At 36.8% G+C, this 24,990-nt stretch overlaps 1 non-coding gene across 1 annotated transcript; it reads left to right on the top strand.

The window, feature by feature from the left end:
• Positions 1-5,011: 5,011 nt before the first annotated feature.
• On the top strand, positions 5,012-5,119 carry LOC148575900 (small nucleolar RNA R71). The gene has a single exon (XR_015903100.1). It is a non-coding gene; the product is annotated as a small nucleolar RNA R71 (small nucleolar RNA).
• Positions 5,120-24,990: the final 19,871 nt, after the last annotated feature.

The following is a 24,990-nucleotide window of genomic DNA, read 5'->3' as shown; positions in this document are numbered from 1 at the left end:
TTGTTGAGAGGCAACCCAATGTTGTTTAATTATATTTATTTATTTTCCATTGCTATTTTATGTTTTCTTTAGGTTGATGATCATGTGAAGTCACAAAAATAACTGAAAAATCAAAAATAGAATGAAAAATAGCATAAAAAATAGCACACCCTGAAGGACAGACTTACTGGCATTTAAACGCTAGTAAGGATAGCAGAATGGGCATTTAACGCCCAGCCTGGCAGCATTATGGGCATTAAACACCAGAATGGGCAGCACTCTGGGCGTTTTAACGCTAGAAAGGGCTGTCTGGCATCTGGATGGCGTTAAACGCCAGGAATGGGCATCTGGCTGGCGTTTAACGCCAGAAATGGACAGCAGAATGGCGTTTAATGCCAGGAAAGGTAGCAAAGCTGGCGTTAAACGCTAGAATTGGCATAGAATGGGCGTTTGAATGCCAGATTTGTGCAGGGAGCAGAATTCCTTAACACCTCAGGATCTGTGGACCCCACAGGATCTCCACCTACCCCACCTCTTTTTCTTTCCTCTTCACACCTTTCCATAACACTCTTCCCTAAATACCCTTGACCAATCCCATCAATAACTCTTCCCCAAATACCCTTCACCAATCAAATCTTACCCTCTTCTCCATAATCTCTTCACCACTCACATCCGTCCGTCATAAAATCCCACCTACCTCACCATTCAAATTCAAACCATTTCCCTCCCAAACCCACCCCCACATGACCGAATTTCCTCTCTCCCTTACCCTATAAATACCCCTCCTTACAACCTTCAATTTCACACCTCATACACACTTAACCCCCCTTGGCCGAACCCACTCCTCACCTCCATCTTTTCCATTTCTTCTTCTTATACTCATTTCTTTCTTCTTTTGCTCGAGGACGAGCAACAATTCTAAGTTTGATGTGGGAAAAGCTAAGATTTTTTTGTTTTTCCATAACCATCAATGGCACCTAAGGCCGAAGAAACCTCTAGAAAGAGGAAAGGGAAGGTAATTGCTTCCACATCTGAGTCATGGGAGATGGAGAAATTCATCTCAAAGGTCCATCAAGACCACTTCTATGAAGTTGTGGCCAAGAAGAAGGTGATCTCTGAGGTCCCCTTCAAGCTCAAAAAGAGTGAATATCCAAAGATTCGACATAAAATTCAAAGAAGAGGTTGGAAAACTCTCACCAACCCCATTCAACAAGTCGGAATCTTAATGGTTCAAGAGTTCTATGCCAATGCATGGATCACTAAGAACCATGATCAAAGTATGAACCCGAACCCAAAGAATTGGCTCACAATGGTTCGGAGAAATTACTTGGATTTCAGTCCGGAAAATATGAGGTTGGCATTCAACTTGCCAATGATGCAAGGAGATCCTCACCCTTTCACTAGAAGGGTCAACTTTGACCAAAGGTTGGACTAAGTCCTCATGGACATCTATGTAGAAGGAGCTCAATGGAAGAGAGACTCAAGAGGCAAGCCAGTTTAACTAAGAAGGCTTGACCTCAAGCCCGTGGCTAAGGGATGGTTGGAGTTCATCCAATACTCTATCATTCCTACTAGCAACCGGTCTGAAGTTACAATAGACCGGGCTATCATGATCCATAGTATCATGATTGGAGAGGAAGTAGAAGATCATGAGATCATATCTCTAGAACTCTACAAGGTGGCGGATAAGCCCTCTACTTTGGCAAGGTTAGCCTTCCCTCATCTCATATGTACCCTATGCAATTCAGCTGGGATTGTCATAGAGGGAGACATCCTCATTGAAGGAGATAAGCCCATCACTAAGAAGAGGATGGAGCAAACAAGAGAGCCCACTCATGGACCTCAACAAGAGCATGAGGAAATTCCTCATCAAGAAATTCCTGAGATACCTCAAGGGATTCACTTTCCTCCACACAACTATTAGGAGCAAATTAACACTTCCTTAGGAGAACTGAGTTCTAACATGGGACAACTAAGGATGGAGCACCAAGAGTATTCTATCCTCCTCCATGAAATTAGAGAGGACCAAAGAGCCATGAGGGAGGAGCAACAAAGGCAAGGAAGAGACATAGAGGAGCTCAAGCACTCCATAAGATCTTCAAAAGGAAGAACTAGCCGCCATCACTAAGGTGGACCCGTTCTTTAATTTCCTTGTTCTTATTTTTCTGTTTTTCGAATTCTATGATTTATGTTTTGCCTATGTTTGTGTCTTTATTACATGATCATTAGTGTCTAGTGTCTATGTCTTAAAGCTAGGAATGTCCTATGAATCCTTCACCTTTCTTAAATGAAAAATGTTTTTAATTGCAAAAGAACAAGAAATACATGGTTTCGAATTCTATCTTGAAATTAGTTTAATTATTTTGATGTGGTGGCAATACCTTTTGTTTTCTGAATGAATGCTTGAACATTGCATTTTTTTGAATTTGTTGTTTATGAATGTTAAAATTGTTGGCTCTTGAAAGAATAATGAAAAAAGAGAAATGTTATTGATAATCTGAAAAATCATAAAATTGATTCTTAAAGCAAGAAAAAGTAGTGAAAAGCTTGCAGAAAAAAAAAGAGAAAAGAAAAAAGTGGCGAAAAAAAGATAAAGACAAAGAAAAAGCAAGCAGAAAAAGCCAATAACCCTTTAAACCAAAAGGCAAGGGTAAAGAGGATCCAAGGCTTTGAGCATTAATGGATAGGAGGGCCCACAAGAATAAAATCCTGGCCTAAGCGGCTAAATCAAGTTGTCCCTAACCATGTGCTTGTGGCGTGAAGGTGTCAAGTGAAAAGCTTGAGACTGAGCGGTTAAAGTCGTGGTCCAAAGCAAAAAGAGTGTGCTTAAGAGCTCTGGGCACCTCTAACTGGGGACTTTAGCAAAGCTGAGTCACAATCTGAAACGGTTCACCCAGTTATGTGTCTGTGGCATTTATGTATCCGGTGGTAATACTGGAAAATAAAATGCTTAGGGTCACGGCCAAGACTCATAAAGTAGCCGTGTTCAAGAATCAACATACTGAACTAGGAGAATCAATAACACTATCTGAATTCTAAGTTCCTATGGATGCCAATCATTCTGAACTTCAAAGGATAAAGTGAGATAACAAAACTGTTCAGAAGCAAAAAGCTACTAGTCCTGCTCATCTAATTAAAACTAATCATCATTGATATTTTTAAAATTTATTGTATTTTCTCTTCTTTTTATTCTATTTTGTTATTAGTTGCTTGGGGACAAGCAATAATTTAAGTTTGGTGTTGTGATGAGCGGGTAATTTATACCCTTTTTGGCATTATTTTTACATAGTTTTTAGTATGATTTAATTACTTTTTATTATATTTTTATTAGTTTTTATTTAAAAATCACATTTCTGGACTTTACTATGAGTTTGTGTATTTTTCCATGATTTCAGGTATTTTCTGGCTGAAATTGAGGGACCTGAGCGAAAATTTGATTCAGAGGCTGAAAAAGGACTGTAGATGCTGTTGGATTCTGACCCTCTTGCACTCGAAGTGGATTTTCTGGAGCTACAGAAGCCCAATTGGCACGCTCCCAATTGCTTTGGAAATTAGACATCCTGGGATTTCTAGAAATATATAATAATCTATATATTTCCTGAGATTTGATGGCCCAAACTGGCGTTCAAAGAAAGCCTAAAACATCTTGGCGTAAAACACCTAAACTGGCACAAGAATTGGAGTTAAACGCCCAAACTGGCACCAAAGCTGGCGTTTAACTCCAGGAACAACCTATGCACGTGTAAATCTCAATGCTCAGCCCAAGCACATACCAAGTGGGCCCTGGAAGTAGATTTCTGCACTATCTGCATTTAGTTACTCATTTTCTGTAACCCTAGGCTACTAGTTTAGTATAAAAACCACTTTTAGAGATTTATTTTACGTCTTTTTATCTTTGGAATATCTTTTGATCACTTTGATTTTAGAGACCATTGTACACATTTGGAGGCTGGCCATTCGGCCATGCCTAGACTTTTTTCACTTATGTATTTTCAACGGTGGAGTTTCTCTACCCCATAGATTAAGGTGTGGAGCTCTGCTGTTCTTCATGAATTAATGCAATTACTACTATTTTCTATTCAATTCATGCATACTTCTTCTCCAAGATATACTCTCGTACTTAATTCAGTTAGGTCAGAATGAAGGGGTGACCCGTGACAATCACCCAATCTTTGTTACTCGCTTAGCCAAGATCGCATGCCTGACAACCACAAAGCGGTCTACATGATGTTCAATGTAGTCATTGGACGACAGCCGGAGTATACTCTCTTGGATATCTAATACACGGACCGAGTCCGTGAGATTAGTATCTTCGTGGTATAAGCTAGAATTATTGGTAGACATCCTGGGATTCAAAACGTCTAAACCTTGTCTGTGGTATTTCGAGTAGGATTCAGGAAGGAATGACTGTGACGAGCTTCAAACCTGCGAATGTTGGGCGCAAGTGACAGTGTGCAAAAGGATCAATGGATTCTATTCCGACGCTAGCGGAAACCGACAGATGATTAGCCATGCGGTAGCTGTACTTGGTATTTTTCATCCGAGACGAGAAATCTGACAGTTGATTAGCCGTGCAGAAACCGTAGAGGACCATTTTCACTGAGAGGATCTTACAGCTTGCCATGGAAGGAGGTAACGCATGGTTGGTAGGAGGCAGTAGGAAAGCAGAGGTTCAGAAGCAACAAAGCATCTCCATACGCTTATCTGAAATTCCCACCAATAAATTACATAAGTAACTCTATCTTATTTTATGTTTTAATTATATTTTAATTATCAAAACTCATAACCATTTGAATCCGCCTGAATGAGATTTACAAGGATGACCATAGCTTGCTTCAAGCCGACAATCTCCGTGGGATCAACCCTTACTCACGTAAGGTTTATTACTTGGATGACCTAGTGCACTTGCTGGTCAGTTACGCAGAATTGTAAAGAAGTGTTGAGATCACGATTCCGTGTACCAGTGGTCCAATGACATCTTGGACAATTCAGACAGACCATCATAGAATATACATAAGATGATCCATTATGAAAGCATGTCAGAAGGACACCTTCTGATCAATTGCTTGTATCTTTCCCAAGCTTCATAGAGGAATTCACCTTCCTTTTGTCTGAAGGTTTAGACTTCCACTCTAAGCTTGCTCAACTTTTGAGGTGGGAAGAATTTGGCCAAGAAATCATTGACCAACTTTTTCCAAGAGTTCAGGCTTTCTTTAGGTTGTGAGTCCTGCCATATCCTAGCTTTGTCTTTTACAGCAAAGGGGAAAAACATAAGTCTGTAGACCTCAGGATTAACCCCATTGGTCTTAACAATGTCACAGATTTGCAAGAATTCAGCTAAGAACTGTTGAGGATCTTCTAATGGAAGTCCATGAAACTTGCAATTCTGCTGCATTAGAGAAACTAATTGAGACTTAAGTTCAAAGTTGTTTGCTCCAATTGCAGGAATTGAGATGCTTCTTCCATAGAAGTCGGAAGTTGGTGCAGTAAAGTCACCAAGCATCTTCCTTGCATCTCCACCATTGTTGTTATTTTCGGCTTCCATATCTTCTTCTTTTTCGAAAATTTCTGTAAGGTCCTCTCCAGAGTATTGTGCTTTAGCTTCTCTTAGCTTCCTCTTCAGAGTCCTTTCAGGTTCAGGATCAGCTTTAACAAGAATGTCTTTATCCCTGTTCCTTCTCATATAAAAAAGAAGAGAACAGAAAAGAAGAGGAATCCTCTATGTCACAGTATAGAGATTCCTTTATGTGAGTAGAATAATGGAAGAATAGAAGAATGAGGTAAAGATGGAATAAGAGGAATTCAAACACAGGGAAAGGGAGGGGGTTCGAATTATGATTAGAAGAGAAGTGTTAGTAATTAAATAAATAAATAGAAAGAGATGAGGGAGAGAGTATTCGAATATTACTTAAAAGAAAAGAAAAATATTTTTGTTTTTATTTTAATTATAAGTTAGAATTAGAAATTTAAGAAAAGAAATAAAGGTAAATTGAAAACTAAATTAATTAATTAATTAAAAAAATTTTTGAAAAAAATATTAGTTAGTTTTCAAAATTAATGAGAGAGAAAAGTAGTGAGGTGGTTTTGAAAAAGATAAGAAATAGTAAACTTTTTAAAATTAAAACAAACAAGTCAAGTGGTTAATTGAAAAAGATTTGAAATTAAATTTTGAAAAGATAGGAAGTTAGAAAAAGATTTTGAAATTAGTTTTGAAAAAGATATGATTGAAATTTATTTTGAAAAAGATTTGAAAAAGAAATTTAAAAAGATTTATTTTTAAAATTAAAGTTGATGACTTGACTAACAAGAAACTAAAAGATATGATTCTAGAATTTAAAGATTGAACCTTTCTTAACAGAAAAGTAACAAACTTGAAATTTTTGTATCAAAACATTAATTGTTAGTAAAGTTTTCGAAAATGTGAAATAAAAATAAGAAAAAGATTTTGAAAATTTATTGTGAAGAATTTTTGAAAAATAGGAAAGAAAAATGAAAAAGATTTGATTTTTGAAAAAGATTTGAAAAGATAGAGTTTTTAAATTGAAATTTTGACTTGACTAACAAGAAACAACTAAATTTTGAAAATTTTTTACTAAGTCAACCCAAACTTTCGAAATTTATGAGTAAAATAAGGGAAAGATATTATTTTTTATTTTTTTTGAATTAATGAAGAAAGAGAAAAATAACAAAATGACACAAAACATAAGAAATTAAGATTAAAACAAATAATACATGCAAGAACACTTTGAATGTCAAGATGAACACCAAGAACACTTTGAAGATCATGATGAACATCAAGAACACATTTTTAAAAATTTTTAAGAAAAGAAAGATATGCAAGACACCAAACTTAGAAATTTTTAATGTTCAGACACTATGAATTCGAAAATGCATATGAAAAATAACAAAAAGCACAAAACAAGAAAAATTAAAGATCAAACAAGGAAAATCATCAAGAACAACTTGAAGATCAAAGAAGAACACAACGCATATATTTTCGAAAATTTAAGAAAAATTAAAACATGCAATTGACACCAAACTTAAAATTTGACACTAGACTCAAACAAGAAACACAAATTTTTTTTTGTTTTATGATTTTATTAAAAAAATTTTTATATTTTTTGAAATTATTTTGGAAAAAGAGAAATAAGAAATTCAAAATTTTTAATAAGAATTCCAGGATTCATGCAATGTTAGTCTAAAGCTTCGGTCCAATAGAATTAGACATGGCCAAGTGGCCAGCTAAGCTTTAGCATATCAATTACAAACATGTCCTTTCTACAATGGAAAGTGGAAACCTCGGTCCAAAAGATTAGACATGGCTTAACAGCCAGCCAGGCTTCAACATATCTCATGAAACTCTAGAATTCATTCTTAAAAACTCTGAAGAACGGAATTTCTTTTTTGAATTTTTCGAAAATAAAAATAAAAAGCTTAAACATAAAATAAAATTACCTAATCTAAGCAACAAGATGAACCGTCAGTTGTCCAAACTCAAACAATCCTTGGCAACGGCGCCAAAAACTTGGTGCACGAAATTGTGATTCACACTTTTCACAACTTCGCACAACTAACCAGCAAGTGCACTGGGTCGTCCAAGTAATACCTTACGTGAGTAAGGGTCGATCCCACAGAGATTGTCAGCTTGAAGCAAGCTATGGTTATCTTGTAAATCTCAGTCAGGTAGATTCAAATGGTTATGAGTATTGATAATTAAAAGATAAATAAACATAAAATAAAATAAAATTACTTATGTAATTCATTGGTGGGAATTTCAGATAAGCGTTTGGAGATGCTTTGTTGCTTCTGAACCTCTGCTTTCTAATTGTCTTCTTCCAATCATGCGTGCTCCCTTCCATGACAAGCTGTATGATCCTCTCAGATGAAAAATACCAGGTACAATCACTGCACGGCTAATCAACTGTCGAATTTCTCGTCTTGGATGAAAAATACCAGGTACAGCTACCGCACAGCTAATCATCTGTCGGTTTTCACTAAAGTCGAAATAGGATCATTATCCTTTTGCACATTGTCACTGTGCCCAACATTCGCAAGTTTGAAGCTCATCACATTCATCCCTTCTTAGATCCTACTCGAAATACCACAGACTAGGTTTAGACTTTTCGGATCTCATGAATGCTGCCAATGGTTCTAGCCTATACCACGAAGATTCTAATCACGAACTCGGATGCTCTGTTGTCAGGAGAGGCGATGCAAATCGTGGGTTAGAGACCCAAGAGAATATACTCCAGCTGTCGTCCAATGACTACGTTGAACATCATGTAGACCGCTTTGTGGTTGTCAGGCACGCGGATCTTGGCTAAGCAAGTAACGAAGATAGTGGGTGATTGTCACGGGTCACCCCTTCATTCTGACTTAACTGAATTAAGTACGAGAGTATATCTTGGAGAAGAAGTAGGCGTCAATTGAAAGAAAAACAATAGTACTTGCATTAATTCATGAAGAATAGCAGAGCTCCACACCTTATTCTATAGGGTGTAGAAACTCCACCGTAGAAAATAAATAAGAGAAAAAGGTCTAGGCATGGCCGAATGGCCAGCCTCTAAGTCCAAGGTTTCATAAACTGAAAAGAAGCTCTCAATACAATAGTAAAAAGTGCTATTTATACTAAACTAGTTACTAGGAATTACAGAAAATAAGTAACTAAGTGCAGATAGTGCAGAAATCCACTTCCGGGGCCCACTTGGTGTGTGCTTGGACTGAGAATTGAGCTTTACACGTGAATAGGCCATTTCTAGAGTTAAACACCAGCTTGGATGCTAGTTTGGGCGTTTAACTCCAGTTTTGGTGCCAGTTCTGGCGTTTTACGCCAGAAAAAGGGTCTCTACCCGGCCTTTAGATGCCAGTTTAGGCCATCAAATCTCAGGCAAAGTATGGACTATTATATATTGTTGGAAAGCCCAAGATGTCTACTTTCTAACGCAATTGAGAGCGCGCCAATTGAGCTTCTGTAGATCTAGAAAATCCACTTCGAGTTTAGGAGGGTCAGAATCCAACAGCATCTGCAGTCCTTTTTCAGCCTCTGAATCAGATTTTTGCTCAAGTCCCTCAATTTCAGCCAGAAAATACCTGAAATTACAGAAAAATACAAAAACTCATAGTAAAGTCCAAAAATGTGATTTTTGCATAAAAACTAACCAAAATATAATAAAAAGTAACTAAAACATGCTAAAAACTACCTAAAAACATTACCAAAAGGGTATAAATTATCCGCTCATTAGGGACCTGTCCTGAGGAGGTCGGTCACTTTTGTCTTTAATCAGCCCGGGTCACATAGCTCGACCCAGGGTATGAACACTACCACACAGAGCTTTACACTTAAGTCGTAAAATAGAGGTGGTAAAGCATTACGACTTCTAAAATAAAATATATACATAGTAATAGTTGAAAGGAATTCATAACGAGGAGCCTTGAAGTAAAGTTTAAACAGAAGTCGCAAAACGAAAAGTGCAACACTCACGTAAACGGAAATGGAGAACGAGAAAAGGGGTAAAAAGTATAAACATAAAGAGTAGAATATCAAAGGTACAAAATATCAAGCTCCAGGCTCGATCTGAAAAGCCAAGACCGGCCGGAGAATATCATAAACATATATATATATATATATATATATATATATATATATATATATATATATATATATATATATATATATATATATATATATATAATATACACACACACTTTCCCCAAAACAACTCAAAATACATGACTTAAACTCTTATTTCTCCATGAAGCCTCTAGGAGGAACAAAAGTGAAGCATATGCAGAGGAGAAGTCTATACATATACATAGAGAAATACAAAAGATAACATCCCAACTTCGCTTGCGACAGGAAACTCCAGACGCTTAGCGAGGTGCCTCTCGACCTGTATTTGAAAAATAACAACATATGTACGGAATGAGAACCCCAGAGGTTCTCAACATGGTAAAGGTGCCAACATACATAATATATAAGGTCCCGGAAAAGCCAGAGGAGATCCTAGAACTCTGACACTCAGATTGAAAACTTAGAGTTATAAATTAAACCAGAAACCAGGTAAACTATCTAAGGTACTTAGGTTCTAATCCAAATATGACTTAACACCTCAATCTCACTCTCCTCCAACCCTCCAAAACTTCGGTGAAACAACCCTCGTCACTCCTCTTCTAGACAAGGGATCTCTCAGTTGCATAGACAAACAATACAGATAAAGAAAGCACAGATAGAATGCAGTTACAACAGGTAGAACATATAGCAATTAGGCATAGTTAATCAAACAGGCAATCCCAAGTAATGCAAACTCAAACAAAATAGACAAATGCATATGATGTATGCCTTTCCTACAGGCCGTGAGCTCATGTGTCGGTAATTTTGCTAGAACCCGACACACCTAGTAGCTAACTCGGATATCGTCTCTCTGACATACCTCCATACTCATGGGATATAGTGCCGTCACACTATTGGAATATAGTGTCCGCCATACTCATGGGATATAGTGCCCATCGCATTTCCCGAGATAAAGTGTTCCCACACTCTTGGGGTATAGCGCGTGCCACGCTCTTGGGATATAGTGCCCGTCACACTCATGGGATATAGTGCCTGACACACTTCCTGGGATAAAGTACTTGATAAACGCCAATTTTGTGGTTTATCTTGTGTTGAATTCAGGGGATTTTATCAACTTATCTTACATTTATTTAATGAAATAGCATGATTTTGTAATTCTTCCTAATTTATGCTTAAGAGTGAAAACATGCTTTTTAGGCCTTAAAATTGCTAAATTTAATTCACTTTAATTCCATTTGATGCCTTGATATGTTTGTTGAGTGATTTCAGGCTTATGAGGCAAGGATTGGATGGAAGAAGTGAAGAGAAAAGCATGCAAAGTGGAGAATTCATGAAGAAATGAGGATTTGCTGAATTCAAGGTCACGCGCATGCATCACCCACGCATACGCATGAGAGGGAATTTTGTCAAGCGACGCGTACGCGTGACCCACGCGTACGCATGACAAGCAGAACGTGACCTCATTTAAGGCAACGCGCTGGGGGTGATTTCTGAGCCATCCAGGGCCAAATCCAACTAATTTCTGAAGCTATTTGATGCAAAATTCAAGAGGGAACAAGGGGAGAGCAATTAGATTAGTTTTGCAACATGTTGTAGGGTAGTTTTCTAGAGAGAGAATCTCCCTCTTCTCTCTAGAATTAGAGTTCTTAGTTTAATTTCCTTCTAGATTTAAGTTTTGATTCTTGTTTTGATATAGTTTTCCTTGCTTTTTATTATTCTAGCACTTTGATTCTCTTAGTTTCTCTTGTTAATTTCACTTTCCTTTAATGCAATTTTATGTTTTATGTTCTTTTAATGCTTAATTGAGTTATTGTTATTATTTTTTTGTATTGGGTAGTTTTATATTTTATATTTCTTGCAATTTTACCATACTTTTCTTTTATGCCTTCCAAGTGTTTGACAAAATACTTTGCTTAGGTTTAGAGTAGAATTTTGAACATTGTTGGCTTGGAAAGAGAAATTAGGTGCTCTTGAGTCATTAATACCTAACTTATGTTGGTGATCTAGAGTTGTTAGTTAATATTGTTTCTATTGATTCTAATCTCTTGCTAATTCAATTAGTAAGTTGATTAGGACTTATGGATTGAAATTAGCTAGTTTTATTTAATTTTCTCCCGATATTGGAGATAACGTAATAGACTTAACTCTTGATAATTATTGTCCTATGATTAATGACTAGGATAGAAAATCTTGGTTCTCAATCCTTGCCATGAATGCCTCTTTTGGGTGACAAATTTCTAATCCCAACACTTTCACATTTTATTTTCTTTTATTATTAGGTCTTTTAGAATTCTTAGTTATATTTTTCTTAGTTATTGCATTTCCTTGCATATATATAATAAGCTTAGTCAAAATAATAAAATTTTCCAAGGATTTTATCTATAGGCCACTCTAATTGATTTGAGTTAAAAAATTTTCATTGAACTTTCTTGAATTATATATTGTGGAACATGTTTTTGAGCTAAGAACACATAAGCATGTGAGATTTGAGCCTAACTGCGTGGTTGCATTATATAACCACTATTTTCCTTCTTGTGTGTATTATTCTATTTCTATGATTGTAATCTTTTATTTGTTTGATTCTTTATATCCATTGTTTGATGTATATATACATTTATATGATTGAGGACTTGATTTCATTGAGCTCACTTACCCAAATGGTCTTACCCTTTTATCCACCTTTGTTAGCCACTTTTGAGCCTATGGTAATCTCCTTTTGTTCTTTAATTTATCACATCATTACCCCTAAGTGAAAAATAATAAATGTCCTTCATTTGGATCTTTGATTAGCTTAGGCTAGTGAGAGTATGTATCATTCAAGTGTGGGAAAATTTATGAACATTGGTTGAGGTAAAAGTGTATTTTGTATTGTTGTTGATGATCTTGGAAATTGGGCACATACTCAAGCATTAAATGTTTAAACCATATGCATTGATGTTCTTGTATATATCTTAGTTTGAAAAAAAATAAAAATAAATAAATAAATAAATAAATAAATAAATAAATAAATAAAATAATATAAAAATAGAAAAAGAAAAGAAAAGAAAAAGAAAGCAATAAAAAAGGGACAAAATGCCCCAAAGTAACTCAATAATAATCAATGCATATGTGTTATGATCAAAAGGAGAATGCATGAGTGTGTGAAAAAGTGAAGAATGGGTAGTTAGGTTTGCATTTGAATTGTATAGGTTGTAGGTTAGGTGAGAGCTTAAGATAGTCAAAGATTCAAATTTTAAGCTCACTTGACCAAATACAATCCTACTTTGACCCTAGCCCCATTACAACCTATGGATAAGTCCTCATGATATTTGTATGCATGCATTGAATAATTGTTGATTGTTAGATGAATAACAAATCTTGAAAAACATGATTAGAGAAGAATTGAGTGAATCAACCCTATACACTTGAGTGACTAGAGCGGATACACATCCGGTGAAGGTTCGATTGCTCAATTGCATGTTTTCACCGGTTACTATCTCTTATCTTGCAAGTTTAAAATTCTTTTCAATAACTCAATTCAATTGTGGATTTGATTTGATTGTGATTGCTTTAGCCCTCATGTTCATATATGTATTCTTGGAAGTTGATTTATTTTGACCAAGTAGTTCCATGCATTTAAATAGATTGCATTTAGATAGAGTGCATATAGATAGTTCGCATTGAATAAATGTTGATATCCCTTGTTTCTTTCTTGAGTTTAGCAAGAGGACATGCTTAGTTTAAGTGTGGGGAGGTTTGATAAACCCTAATTTTTTGGTTTATCGTGTGTTGAATTTAGGGAATTTTATCAACTTATCTCACATTTAGTCAATGAAATAGCATGGTTTTGTAATTCTCCTTAATTTGTGCTTAAGAGTGAAAACATACTCTTTAGGCCTTAAAATTGTTAAATTTAATTCACTTTAATTTCATTCGATGCCTTGATATACTTGTTGAGTGATTTCAGGCATATGAGGCAAGGATTGGATAGAAGAAGTGAAGAGAAAAGCATGAAAAATGGAGAATTCATGAAGAAATGAGGATTTGCTGAATTCAAGGCCACGCACACGCATCACCCACGCAACGCATGAGAGGGAATTTTGCCAAGCGACGCGTATGTGTGACCCACGCGTACGCGTGACAAGCAGCACGTGATCTCATTAAAGGCAACACGCTGGGGCGATTTCTGAGCCATCCAGGCCCAAATCCAACTCATTTCTGAAGCTATTTGAAGGGGGGAGGGGAGCAATTAGATTAGTTTAGCAACATGTTGTAGGGTAGTTTTCTAGAGAGAGAAGCTCCCTATTCTCTCTAGAATTAGGGTTGTTAGTTTAATTTCCTTCTAGATTTAGGTTTTGATTCTAGTTTTGATCTAGTTTTCCTTGCTTTTTATTATTCTAGCACTTTGATTCTCTTAGTTTCTCGTTATTTCCTTTATTTTACCAATTTTTATGTTATATAAACTCTTGTTAATTTCACTTTCCTTTAATACAATTTTATGTTTTATGTTCTTTTAATACTTAATTGAGTTATTGTTATTATTTTCTTGCATTTGGTAGTTTTAGATTTTATATTTCTTGCAATTTTATCATGCTTTTCTTTTATGCCTTCCAAGTATTTGACAAAATGCTTGGTTTAGGTTTAGAGTATAATTTTGAGCATTCTTGGCTTGGAAAGAGAAATTAAGTGCTTTTGAGTCATTAATACCCAACTTATACTAGTGATCTAGAGTTGTTAGTTAATATTGTTTCCATTGACTCGAATCTCTTGCTAATTCAATTAGCTAGTAAGTTGATTAGGACTTATGGATTGAGATTAGCTAGTTTTATTTGATTTTCTCCCGATGTTGGAGATAACGTAATAGACTTAACTCTTGATAATTATTGTCCTATGATTAATGACTAGGATAGAAAACCTTGATTCTCAATCCTTGCCATGAATGCCTCTTTTTAGTACTTGTTATCTTTAGCTGTTTGGTTTACTTTTATTGCCATTTAAATTTCTTGTTATTTAGATTGTAGTCTTCTCATATGCAAACTCCCTTGAACCTCATAACCAATAACACATATCTCACTGCAATTCCTTTGAGAGACGACCCGAGATCTAATACTCTCTGTATTTTTATTGGTTTGCACTCATGACAAACAAAATTAAACTCTGATTGAGGGTTAATTGTCGGTTTAGGACTATACTTGCAACGAAGCGATTTCTTTTATTGAGAAGAAATTCTAGACCGACGATAACCTTCACATCAAGTTTTTGGCGCCGTTGCCGGGAATTGCAATGTGTGCTTATTGTTGGTTACTGTACATATGGTAATATTGTGAATAGTTTGCTCTTTGTTTGTTTGCTTGTTTGAGTTAGTAGTTAAGATTTTATTTCTTTGTTTCTTATTAGTTCTTGTTTTTATTTTCTTTTGCTACTATGAATTCTCATCCCTTTGGCTATAAGTTTAGCTATAATTATATTGTAGGGAATGAAAGCTTCAATGAAGGATCACATTATGAGAATGGAAATCAAGTTAGGGGGGAGCCCTACGCTTACGAGCAATCTTTATGGCAACAACCTCCTCCGGTCTCTTATGGTAACAATCTACCCCATAATGTGCACAATTATGAACTAATCCCTCAACATTGTTGTCAACTTTGCTCACAAGCCACATACCACCATTCCCCTCCATATGATCCTAACCCATATCTACCATACCAACTACCATGTGAGCCATATTTAGAACCACCACCATTCCAACACCAATACTCCCAAGAATCACCATCTCCATATACACCACCTCAAGACTCTCACTAATATGAACCATCTTCCAACTATGATACTTTCCTCCCAAACAATGAATCCTCTTTCTCACCATTGCCTTCAGTGAATGAAGCTTTCCGACTCTCCATGCAAGGACAAAAAGATCTCTATTCTAGCCTTCAAAGGCAAGAAGAGGAGGATCAAAAGGAGCTAGAGAAGTTGGGAACCATGGGGGCTACCATGACTGAAGCGGTTAACCATATAGCCTCCTACCTAAACTCGTGCAATCAAGACACTCCCATTGATGAATGCGGAGGTTCAACCAAAGAGTGTAGGAAGGAGAAGAACTTGGAGCTTCAAGGTGAAGAAGAGGAGTTGAAGCAAGAATTGCAAGAAGAGGAGGAAGTAGAGATAATTGAACCGGAAGAAGTGGTTGAAGATTTAGGAGATGTTGAATGTAAAGAGGAATCTAAAGTTGTAGAACCCTCTTCCATGGAGTTTAAAAGTGATGTTGGGGAGGATAGTGCACAACCTCCAAGGCATATTGCGAGTGAAGAATTGGAAGAAATGGTACGAGCAACAAGTCCTCCCATCTATGTTGATTTCGCATCAACATATGATCCTTTTGAGCTTGATGAACCCTTCCCTATTGAAGTTGAAGTTGAGGTATATTTCACTCAACCTCCAAGATATGATTTGAGTGATGGGGAAGAGCTAGAAGATATTGGTGAGGGAGCATTTGAATTTGAAGAGGCTTGGCAAGAAGTGGAAGTCCTTCGAAAAGGATGGACGGGAGTAGAGATCACCCTGTCAAGACCGTTAGAAGCATCTCTCCCTAAGTCACCATCATCCATTACATCATTCAAGTGAGTAAAATTTACATCTCTTAGCTTTCTTATTCCGCTTGAATATGGTTTACTAGAAACGGATGGTCAACTTAGGATGCTTTGTGGGTTAAAGAGTAGAAGAGAGATGATTAGTGGTTGGTATCATAATTCTCGGTTTATTATGGTTGGAAACTCCAAGTTTAGGAGCAAGGATTGGTGTACCACTCAATTGATAGGGTCTAGGAAGGTGTTTGGATGCTTGTATGAGAATTCTACAACCTTGTCACCCGATTAGAAGCATGAAAATCAAGAATAAAGGGTGTTGAACAAGGTTTGGGGCCCCAGAATACACATAAACCTTCATCAATTTTGAGGTCTTGTTACTTGCTTAAGATCTGTTGGGAGCTTTGTGCACCTAGTGGGATCCTGATGGACATTGGATATGCAAGTATTGGTGGGGATTCAAGGATGAATTCAAGCACAAGCCACCTTGACAAGTACCCCATTTATGGTCCAATTTAAGGACAATAAATAAAAGTGCTAGGTGGGAGACACCCTACCATGGTAAATTCTTTCCATTCTCTTGTATATATAATCAATGAATGAATTGAATTGCCATTGTTAGGTATTTTTCTTCCTTTTATACTCTTGTATATATTGCTTAGTTGCATGTTAAAATCGGTTTAATTTCATGTTTAGTTTTGTTTGTTTGGTTTATTTGGTAGTCTAGGGTGTTAAAATAAGGTTTGGTGGTGTTTAGATGACTGTTTGGATATTTGGAATGCTTGCTTTGGTGCAAAAACTTGTAAAATTTTGAAAAACAGAGCACCCAGCCACGCGTACGTGTCACCCACGCGTACGCGTGACCCCAAGATTCCAACCACCCATGCGTACGCATCACCCACACGTACGCGTCACTCCCAAAAACCACCATGCGAGAATGGTGTAGGGAGGGTGCTACTGCATGGGTGCCAAACAGAGTTGTGCACGAAGGGTGCAGGAATTGTGCATCTAGCACAAAGTCCTCCCACGCGTACGCGTCACCCTCCGTTTTTCCCATTCCATGCCTACGCGTCCCCGACGCGTACACGTCACATCCATTTCTTCCACCCCACGCTTACACGTCACCCACGCGTACGCGTGGGATCCCCTATCTCACCCACCTTGTTTTCTTCTCTTCTTTCCATTTCTTTCCTTCTTCTCTCTTCTCTTCTTTTCTTTCCATTCTTCAACCATCATCTACCACTAGCATTGACCATAATCTTCTTTAGTTAATTAGTTAGCTGGTTAGTTATTTAGTTAGTTAGTTTAATTTTCTATTTAATTTTTTGTTTTAGTGGAAAAGTGTTGGATTATTGATTTGATTTGCTGTTTCTTGATGCTGAAATTGTTTATTGTTAGATTTCTTTTATTGAGATTATATTTTGTTGCTTGGTATTATATTATTCATGCTTAATTTTATGCATACCAAGTACCCATACCATTGCCTTCAAGATGTTCTAAATCTTTTGAATTGCATGTTTTGGCTAGCATGTAATTTGAATTCATTATCTGTTATGGCAATTGTGTATCATTAATGCATTTTTTTGTTAGGTGATGCTTGCTTATGATTGATCTTTATTTACATCACCTATTTCATGCATTGAGATTTTAGAATTGTGAAATTGGATCGTAAGCTTACCTAATTGCATATTTTTTAGCTTTTCAAGCTTTGTGGACCATGCTTGCTATGTGATTGATTTTAACTTATATCTCTTTTTCTAAGTTGCATAGCACCCATATCTTCCACTTCTATGTTAATTAGGTGATGCGAACTAAAATTCAAAATGTGTCATTGATTGGTGTGTGAGTTCTATATTTTCTTTGTTGCATTGAATTCTCTTGCACATCAACCAAGGCCTATTCAACATCCATTTCATAATTGCTTGATTTTTGCTTGAGTAATTTTATGCTTCTTTATTTCTTGTTGTTTGCCTTAACCAATAAGTTTACTTTAAAGTATTTCAAGCACACTAAAATGAGTGAAGTACATATTCCTTTTGTGTAGTTGTGACACACTTGTTTGTATCCATGTCACACATTGATTCACTCACTTCATTTTAGTGATCATCACCACATTCCAACAACCTATGCTTCCATGCTTTTGCATTTACTTGTCTTCCTATCCTCTTTTCTATCTTACAGGATGATTTTCCCATAAGCAAAAACGGAAGCAGAAGAAAGAATACGCAGCAGCCGGTTGATCCACCAGGTGAAGGCGGCAATCTGGAAAGTTGCCGTACCCCTTGCTCATCTTTAAATGCACCGATGATGGTGCAAACTTTTAAGTGTGGGGAGGTCGCCCGACCGATCGGCTATTTTTGGGTGACAAATTTCTAATCTCAACACTTTCACATTTTATTTTCTTTTATTATTAGGTCTTTTAGAATTCTTAGTTGCATTTTTCTTAGTTATTGCATTTCCTTGCATATATATAATAAGCTTAGTCAAAATAATGAAAATTTCCAAGAATTTTATCTATAGGGCACTCTAATTGATTTGAGCTAAAAAAACTTTCATTGAACTTGCTTGAATTATATATTGTGGAACATGTTTTTGAGCTAAGACCGCATAAGCATGTGAGATTTGAGCCTAACTGTGTGGTTGCATCATATAATCACTATTTTCCTTCTTGTGTGTATTATTCTCTTTCTATGATTGTAATCTTTGATTTGTTTGATTCTTTATGTCCATTTTTTGATGTATATATGCATTTATATGATTGAGGCCTTGATTTCATTAAGCTCACTTACCCAAATGGCCTTACCCTTTTATCCACCTTTGTTAGCCACTTTTGAGCCTATGTTAATCCCCTTTTATTCTTTAATTTAGCACATCACTTCCCCTAAGTGAAAAATAATAAATATCCTTCATTTGGATCTTTGATTAGCTTAGGCTAGCGAGAGTGTGTATCATTCAAGTGTGGGAAAATTTGGGAACATTGGTTGAGGTAAAAGTGTGTTTTGTATTGTTGTTGAAGATCTTAATAATTGGGCACTAAAGAACTGAAGATTGATGGTTTAGAGGTTATAGTAAACTCTCGTTGCAAGTATAGTTACTAAACCAAGCAATCAACCTTTCTTATAAACGTTATGGTTGTCACAAGTAACAAACCCCTTTGAAATTGATAACCGAGTATTCAAACCTCGGGTCGTCTTCTCAAGGAATTGCGGGGAGGTATGTTCTTATTATTGGTTATGAGTCTTGTAAGGTAGGGGTTTTAGAAAGTAGGAAAGCAGTATGTTGAATGATAAGAAAAATAAAATAATAATAATAAAATAAACTTTTGGCAAGGTATCAAAACTGGAGGTCCTATCCTTATCAGTTGTGATGAAATTTGGATTTTAATCTCACTTTGTTAACCTCTAACTATGAAGGTAGATCAAGTGGATTAATTAGCTTAATCCTCAGGTCCTAGTCAATTCCTGTGGAAAGACTAGAGTTATTGGAGCAACTCCCAATTTCAATCACTGCTTTATTGACAGCTCAAGCGTTACCAATTACTTAACCAAAGCCAAAAGGAAGAAAATATCTAAATTAAAAAGCATCAATATAAATAAAGCAAAGCAAAATTAAATCTGAAAATATCTCAAATTGCATTAACAAAAGAAATTAAATCTGACATAGATGTTCATAAATTGAATTGGGAAAACAAATAAAAATAAAGAACCTGGGATTGAGAGCCACTCCTAAAACTAAGAGAAATCCTAAATCCTAATCCTAAGAGAAAGGAGAGAACCTCTCTCTCTAAAAACTACATCTACTCCTGAAATTGTGAATATGAAAGCTTGTTTATGAATGGATGCATTTTCCCACTTTATAGTCTCTAATATGTGTTTTCTGGGCCGCAAACTGGGTCGAAAACAGCCCAGAAATTGCTGGAGAAGAAATCTGCCACGCTGGTTTTTCGTCACTGCGATGTGGCCGCATGGAGCACGCAGTCGCGTCACTTAGCTTCAGGGAAACTATGACATATTATATATCAAATCGAAGCCCCAGACGTTAGCTTTCCAACGCAACCAGAACCGCATCGTTTGGACCTCTGTAGCTAAAGTTATAGCAGTTTGAGTGCGAAGAGGTCAGGCTGGACAGCTTAGCAATTTCTCCAACTTCTTGTATTCCTTCCATTTTTGCATGCTTCCTTTCCATCCTCCAAGCCATTCCTGCCCTGTAATCTCTGAAAACACTTAACACACATATCAAGGCATCTAATGGTAATAAGAGAGGATTAATCATAGGGAATTTAAGGCCAAAGAAGCATGTTTTCAATCAAAGGACATAATTAGGAAGGCAAATGTAAAACCATGCAAATAGCATGAATAAGTGGGTAAAGAGTTGATAAAATCCACTCAATTGAGCACAAGATAAACCATAAAATAGTGGTTTATCAACCTCCCCACACTTAAACATTAGCATGTCCTCATTCTAAGCTCAAGAGAAGCTATAAAGATGAAGAGGAATGGTAGAATGCATGAAATGCAACCTATCTGTATGAATGCAACTATATGCAGAATGTTTCTACCTACTTGGTTAAAAGTAAACAAATCTTTTAAGAACATACATGAACTGGATTTCACTAATTCAAATCATAAAAATGAAGTACAAATAGACTTGCAGAAGAAAATAGCTCATGAAAGCCGGGAACAAAGAATCGAGCATCGAGCCCTCACTGGTAGTGTAGACACTCTAATCACTCAAGTGTTTAAGGTTCGATTCTCTCAATTCTCTACTAACCTTACTTTCTAAGGCTTGCTCTTCATCTAACAATCAACATAAATTTAATACACAAATACACAAATCAAGAGGTCTTTTAAGGGTTGTAATGGGGTTAAGGTCAGGTAGGATTGTATTTGGCCAAGTGGACTAAAATCTGAATCCTTAATTAACTTAAACTTTCCATCTAACTTTAGACAATCCATGTAATTATAATACCACATCTAACTATCCATTAACCATTTTTTCCACATATTCATGCATTCTAATTTCAAGTACAGTACATATGCATTGCTTTCACTACTTACTTTGGGGCATTTTGTCCCCTTTTACTTATTTGCTCTTTTTCTTTCTTTTTCTCTCTCTCTCTCTCTTTTATATATATATATATATATATATATATATATATATATATATATATATATATATATATAATTTTTTTCTTTTATTTTTCTCAATGCATATGATTAAATTATTGAATGCATGAACATATCCTAAACATTTCTTTCACATTTTCATAAAGATATATAACACCCAATTCTCAAACCAAATGTTTCGAAACCCACTTTTCCCATACTTAAATCATAAGCACCCTCACTAGTCTAAGCTAACCAAGGATTCAAATTAAGGACATTATTGTTTTTCGCTTAGAGTTAGTGATGAGCTAAAATAAAGAATAAAAGGGGTAAAATAGGCTCAAATTGGTTTGCAAAGGATAATGAAAGGTAAGGCCATATGGGTATGTAAGATCAGTGAAATAAAGGCCTCAATCATATAAGTGCATGTATACATCAAACCATGGAAATATAGAATTAATCAAGACAAAGGTCACAATTTTAGAGAGAAAAACACACACCAAAAATAAAATATTGGTTGGTAAAATGCAACCAATTCAAATAGGCTAAAAAATCTCACTGGTTTTGTATGTTCGAGCTCTAAACCATGTTCCAATATAATATTTCTTCAAATAAGTGTAACAAAAAATTTTATTAGTGAAATGCTCTTAAAAAGGTTTCTTGAAAAAGAAAATATTACTTCAACCAAGTGGTAAAATATGCAAAAAAATCAAACAAACATGCAAATGCAACAACTAATCTACAAAGAAAATTTAAACATTGGTGTTAAGACAAGAAAGTACTAACCCATGGAGATCGGTATCGACCTCCCCACACTTAAAGATTGCACCGTCCTCGGTGCATGCTAAGATGTGCAGGTGGACGGGCTGTTCCAACTGGTGCTTTTCTTCAAGGATTGTGCAGATGAACTTGTCTTGTCTCCCCTTAAGAAGTTTTTTCGCTCCCTTCGTGGTGGCCATCCTGAAAGAAGAGGGAAAAGAAAAAGTAACCCAAAAATAAAGATAGAACATAAATAAAATATGGGTGTTAATGCCAGATAATAAGGGTCTCAATTACATGGTAGCTACAACATGCAAATGAGAAAACAATAGAAGTACATGGCAAATCAGGAATGCAAAAATTTGCAAAAATAGGGAAGAGAGTGTGAGTAAGGAGAGATAATAAAAATTCATGTCAATGTAAAAGTAATACAGGTATAAAAGAATGGCATTGATATAAATAATATTACCTATCCAGAATAAAACAAGTCACTAAGCACCCAAAATAATTCAAGAGAAGATGCAACAGTTAAATAAGAAAATTTTAACACCAAAGGAAAAATAATGAATTTAGAGAAGAAAACAAAAATATGCACAAAATTAAGATGCAATGAATGAAATATGCAAATAAATTAAGTAAAATAAAATAAAAGATAAGAAGAATGAGAAGGGAAAGAAGGGAAGAAGAAGTAAGGAAGATATAAGGAGGGAAAAGAGAAAATAGGATTTGGGGAAGAGAAAGATAAGATATTTTGGCAATTTAGGTTGAGCTGTGCGGCGCAATCGACGCGGACGCGTGGGGCACGCGGTCGCGTGACTTGCGCTTTTAAGTTAATCGACGCGGTCGCGTCGGTCACACGGTCGCGTGACACGTTTTGTGCTACTGGCGCGAGGGCAGCCTCGCGCTCGCACAACTCTCTGTTCAAAAATCATTAATTGCCAAATATTGGGTGACGTGATCGCATGGGGCATGTGATCGCGCGAGTGGCCACTTAGTAGGATGTGATACGGCCGCGTGGGGCACGCGGTCGCGTGAGATGGACTACGCGTCCAGCACCAGTCCAGCACCACTCTAGCACAACTTTCGGCTGTGCACCATTATTACGTCGAAATCCTGGTCACGCGGCCGCGTGGGGCACGCGGTCGCGTGGGAGGCCATTATTCCCATATGACGCGATCGCATCAGCGATGCGGTTGCGTGGGAAGATTTGTGCCATTGGCACGCCTCCAGCCACGCTCTCGCGTGACTTTCTGTTTGTTTTCTTTTCTTCCCATTGCACTGGTGACGCGGATGCGTCAGCGATGCTGCCGCGTCGCGTGCGTGCTTTTTTTTTTTAATGCAATATGCAGAATGCAATGCTTAATGTGAATGCTATGAAAACTTCCAGGTTCAATATAATAAAATAAAATAAAACTCGAAAACAAATAAAACTAAATAAGAATAAAAAAGGAACGATCATACCATGGTGGGTTATCTCCCACCTAGCACTTTTAGTTAAAGTCCTTAAGTTGGACATTTGTTGAGCTTCCTGTTATGGTGGCTTGTGCTTGAACTCATCCAGGAATCTCCACAAATGTTTGTGATTCCAATGGCCTCCGGGATCCCAAACTAGGCACGTAAAGCCTTTGAGCAGCTTCAAACAGATTCTTATGCTCCCGGGGTGTTGGATGTCAGAACAGATTCCAGGATCCCAAACCTTGCTTTTGCACCCGTCTTCTTGTTGATCATCATGATTCCATCTGGGTGGCAAGCAATCTGAATTCTCACTAAAGTGGCCAACCAACTTCCTAGACCCATTCAGTTGAGCTTTACACCAACCTTTGCATTTAAACTTAAAGCTTCCAACCATAATGAACCTTGCAAGACAATTCTTACCACTGACCATCTTCCTCTTACTCTTAATGTCACAAAGAGCTCTAAGTTGACCATCCGTCTCCAGTAGCCCATATTCAAGTGGAATTAGAAAGCTAAGGGATATGAATTTTACCCACTTGAATGTTGTGAAGGATGATGGCAACTTAGGGGGAGGTATTTTTAATGAAATTGCAAGCTCCACTCCCTTGTGCTCTTCTCTGATAATTACCACCTCTTTGCAAGCTTCTTCAATTTCAACCTCTTCCTCTTGGTAGCTTTCTTCTAATTCAATCACCTCTTCATTGTTTTCCAAGGTCATGGGAGGTTGTGCTTCTTCTTCTTGAATCTCCATCTCTTGATCAACCTCTTCCAAGTCTTCAATTGTGATATGCCTTGGAGGTTGTACACCCTCCTCAGCATCAATTTCAATCGCCTTGGAAGGAGGTTTTATAACCTGACTTTCCCATGGAGGTTCAGCATCTCCTAAGTCTTCAACCACTTCTTCCTCTGCAACTATTATGGCTTCCTCCACTTGTTCCAATACAAAGCCATGTTCCTCATTGTCCACCAAAGTTTCTAGTGTCTCCTTCATGCTTTGCTCCTCTTTTGATTCTCCACATGTAGCCATGGGAGTTCCTTGAGTGTTCAGATATTGGGAAGCTATTTTATTCACTAACTCGCCAAAGGTGGCCGCGAAATTTTGCACACTCTTATTCATCCTTTCTTGCCTTTGAAGAATAACACGAAGTCTGTCATCCATTGGAGGTTGGGGTGGATATGAGGATTCATTGGTTGGGAGAGAGGGTTCATAATAGGAAGATGGTTCATCTTGATAATGATATGGAGATGGTGATTATTGAGGTGGTGGTTCATGAGAGTAGTTGTGTTGGAATGGGGTGGTTCTATATATGGTTCATATGGCTCATAAGGTGATTGGTGTGGTGGATGTGGGTTAGGTTCATATGGAGGTGAATGGTGGAAAGGGGCTTGTGAGTTTGGTGGTCCAAAGTTATGTTGAGGAGGGGGTTCATAGGCGTATGGTGGTGGTTGTTGATAATCAAAAGAGCGCTCACCATTGCCTTGATATGCATCACGGAATGGTAGTTGATAGTCCATTGGAGGTGGTTGTTGCCATGAGGGTTGATTAAATCCTTGTGGCTCC

Source organism: Arachis ipaensis, chromosome B1, assembly GCF_059453495.1.
Source record: "Arachis ipaensis isolate K30076 ecotype BB chromosome B1, ASM5945349v1, whole genome shotgun sequence".
Taxonomy (NCBI): domain Eukaryota; kingdom Viridiplantae; phylum Streptophyta; class Magnoliopsida; order Fabales; family Fabaceae; genus Arachis; species Arachis ipaensis.
This window is presented reverse-complemented; position numbering and strand designations above follow the sequence as displayed.